The sequence below is a fragment of the Platichthys flesus genome, chromosome 23, assembly GCF_949316205.1.
Source record: "Platichthys flesus chromosome 23, fPlaFle2.1, whole genome shotgun sequence".
NCBI lineage: Eukaryota > Metazoa > Chordata > Actinopteri > Pleuronectiformes > Pleuronectidae > Platichthys > Platichthys flesus.
The window spans coordinates 11,964,182-11,967,944 of record NC_084967.1 but is presented as its reverse complement, the minus strand read 5'-3'; the positions used below and the strand labels follow the sequence as shown (position 1 = coordinate 11,967,944).

The window sequence follows — 3,763 nt, the reverse complement described above, 5'->3', positions numbered from 1 at the left end:
TGACTCAAACGACAGAGACGGACTTTAGTCGAGAAGCAGACGTGAAGCCTGAGCTCCGCCGATTTATTAACATTTACCACCGGTTTTGGTTTAAATCTTTTTTTTAGCTCCAGCTTTTACTTTTACAACATTAGATTAACTTTTTATCCAGAAAGAAGAATCTAAATGAGACAAATCGCTCGGGACGAAAAACGTATTTTTCCTCCAAAGGTTTTTTTTGGGTCGGATATGTGCATAGAAATAATGGAGACTAATCCTAAACGCGTGAAACCCGACTGCCTGCTTCGTAGGACCGTGAAATTGGCATCTAAACCGAGGTGGAGGCAGCTGGGGGCGGACGAGGCCTCCAAGCCAAGCCGGGCCTCAATCCGGAAACCACTCAAGCGCGAGCAGAAGCGGGCCCATCTGGTTGAGCTCGCCCGAGTCCTGAGGCCCAACATCGGGAAGAAGGGCAAGGAAACGTCGATGTGTGAGCAGAGAACCGCCGCGGCCTACGACCGCAGACACCCGGGAACAATGGCGCCGCCGAACACCACCCAGTTCCTGATGAGTAACGCCGAGGAGGACATGAGGAGCAGAAACATCCAGGCAGATGCGGCCTCCACGGAGACATGGTCGTGTCTGTACAGCGAGTCCATGTCCCCCAGCAGCGTGTACGCGGCCCTGGACTCTGCCTACGAGAGCTGCGTCGATTTCCAGATCCGGGACTTTGAGGAAATGTTCGCCCCGACCTGGTGAACGGCATCGAACGGTCTCCGCGGCCTTGTGGCACCGATCTGACCTCCTGTCCACTAGTGACAGTTACACAAAAGACAACTATGAAGGTGTGAATAGTTAAAAATGTACAGTTTTGTGTTGTGATATCATGTTTTGTTTTCGTGTTGCCCAGGTCATGTAATGTGGTTTTCATAGTTGGGCTTTATTTGTCTCACAGCGACGCACTGGAACGCTGCCCGCCCACTAGGGAGCGCTCCCGAGCTCCGGATGGAACCGATCCGAATCCCACCCGGGACGAACCGGGTCTACGTGGACCCGATCCGACCTCCTCAGAGCCCACTGACATGTACTTAGGACAAACATGAAGGTGTGATGAGTGTATGTCTCATATCATGTTGATCATGTTGCCCAGGTCGTGTTATGTGGTTGATGCGTCACGTGTTTCATGGTTGGGCTTTATTTGTCTCACAGCGACGCACTTGGACGCTGCCCCACCACTTGGGAGCGCTACCGAGCCGTGCGTCGTCCAGAGGAACGAACCAAGCGCTCTCCCCGGGGGGCGACCCTGTCTACGTGGAACTGATCCCCGACCAGCTCACACCCACTGACATTTACATAGGCCTGACGTGAAGGTGTGCTGCAAATCCTGTTTATCTCCTGTTGCCCAGGTCATGTAATGTGGTTGATTTGACGCATGATTTCATGGTTGGGCTTTATTTGTCTCACAGCGGCGCACTGGCGCTGCCCGCCCGCTAGGGAGCGCTCCTGAGCCTTGCGCCGTCCAGAGGAACGAAACCCAAACGCACCCGAGCTCTGCTCCGGCCACGGATTGTGAATAATCCAGGTAAACCCGGGCAGGTATCGTTGTTGCACCGACCACACCATTAGTGGAACTGAAATGTGTTGGCGATGAGTGGGAAGTGTTGCTTTCCACAGTCACTGTTGTCTGAGCGTTTTCCAGATCCCCTCCCCCCCACTCTCCCGCTGCCAGGGCACGTGACTCCGCTGCGAGCAGGAGGCAGGACACCGGAGAGATCAGTCTGCACGTGACTGACATGAGGTGACATTCACTGTCCGTTGATTGTTGACTTGTTTCCAGGGAAAGCCCAAAGGTCAAACTCTAATCTTGTTTATATGTCGAGGGTTGACAAACTGTATTTATTCTGTAAGATAAGAGAATTTATGATGAGAGTGTTTTTAATTAAACGAGGTTTGAAACTATTAAACGGACCCTGTGTCTTTGTGTGAAATAAAACATGTTTTATTCAACCTACATACAAATCTGAACTAATGTCTGAATAATAGTACAAATAATGGCACTCTAGTGTCTGATAAAAGTATTGCTCTGCAAAGTTTAATCAATTTAATACAATGTCATGTCTTGGTTCAACTTCGAAATTAAATTGCTTAAATATATTTAATTCTTTATATATATAGATTATTAGATAAGTCTTACTGTCTAATGGCACATTTCTCACCAATGATCCCATGAAAATGTTTCTACAACTAGGTGTAATTCGTGTTTGTCTAAAGTTGAGCAAGTGCCCTGCCAGCTAACTGAACTAGCCTTTGTACCTAAAAACATTGGGAAATGTAAGTTTGAACATACGCAGCTTGAATGATTAGTATTCAAAGGTTAAAGTTGTTTCCTGTAGAAGCTGATCAAACGCACTGCTGAGTTGAAAGTCTCAAACTTGGGACACTGGAGATCAATGTGGTGAGTCAAATGATAGTAAATATGGTGAACGTATATTTTGCCATTTCAAGGCTTGTTTTACTTTCTATTGGTATAAAACACTTTTTTACGTTCTGAATTCCTCTACTTTGAGTGAGGTTTATTATTCCCCTTCCGCAATTCAGTTAAACATTTATAGACTTATTTTAAGTCCACCCTCAGGCTTTTCCTTACTTTTAAATTGGCAACTTCTAATGGAAGATACCAATAGATCTAAAAATGGTCTGTTCAGCTAGTAATTGTTGCATGTTCAGGAAGCAAATTAAGTAGAAGGAAGATTAAGGCAGTCTATTTACAAAACAATAAACTGGGCATGTATAATTTACCAGTAGCTGCTCTTCATCACAAACTGCTGGTGGCCATAAAGCCATAAATGCACACTTCCAATTAAATCAATAATAAAGCAATCAATGTGCTTCCAAGCCTTCAGTGACAATGCTGCACAATTAAAGGGAAGTTTTAATATAGGAGCAAATCCTCAGAGGGTGATCACTTGGACATGATTAAAACCTTAAAATAGCCAGTTTCCTCTGCTCTGGTTTGACGTTGGAACAGGTCAGAGCCAGTACCCAGATCGGCCACGTGATGGCAGTAGTGTCCTTGAAACGAGGGACCACCATGAACTCCTGCAGGTCAGAGATAATTATTAGCAGAGGGAAAGACACTTACATCCTGACAACATGAATTTGTTTTGCAGGACACTTCTATGAAGATTAGCAGCTGGTCTGGGTTAAGAGACTCAAGTTAGTTCTCCACAGTTCAAGCTCATCCCTCATACAAGTACTGCCGTTCACTGCATGTGGCTCAAAGATGTTGGAAGTCCTTTTAAGGTGGTTCTTTGAGCAGCATGCTACAATCCAATGTCTTTTTAAGGGAGAGAACTCGCCAGCGACCTCTTATCTCGACTCTTTGAATCTCGGCCCTTTGATCCAGAGCCCGATAGCTCTGAGAAATGGCTGCTGTTGGTGTGTGTGTGTGTGACTCATGCGTTTTCCACCAGAAGCGTCGCTCTATAACCGCTCACCCTGTGGTCCAAGTGCTGCATGAGATGGTCGGCAATTACACCCAAAGGTGCGCTCTGTGTGTGTGTGGGGGGGGGTGGACTTGGACAGGACAGCTGCCGGCTGATTAATGGATCCCCAGTGAGCTGCCACAGGATCGATGGCCTTGTGATTGGTGCAGTGTCGTGTACAGCTCACTTCTATCTTCTATCTGGTCGCTTGAAATGACGGATTGAATTACTCTAAAGCCTTGCAGGTTTAACAAGGAATTGGTTAGATCAATGTTATTTGGTATTTATTGGAGAAACTG

The 3,763-nt window shown here is 46.6% G+C and overlaps 1 long non-coding RNA gene across 1 annotated transcript; it reads left to right on the top strand.

Moving 5' to 3' along the window:
- On the top strand, window positions 1-1,943 carry LOC133948935 (uncharacterized). Its single transcript, XR_009920104.1, has 4 exons — window positions 1-824; window positions 935-1,084; window positions 1,189-1,349; window positions 1,446-1,943. It is a non-coding gene; the product is annotated as an uncharacterized LOC133948935 (long non-coding RNA).
- Window positions 1,944-3,763: the final 1,820 nt, after the last annotated feature.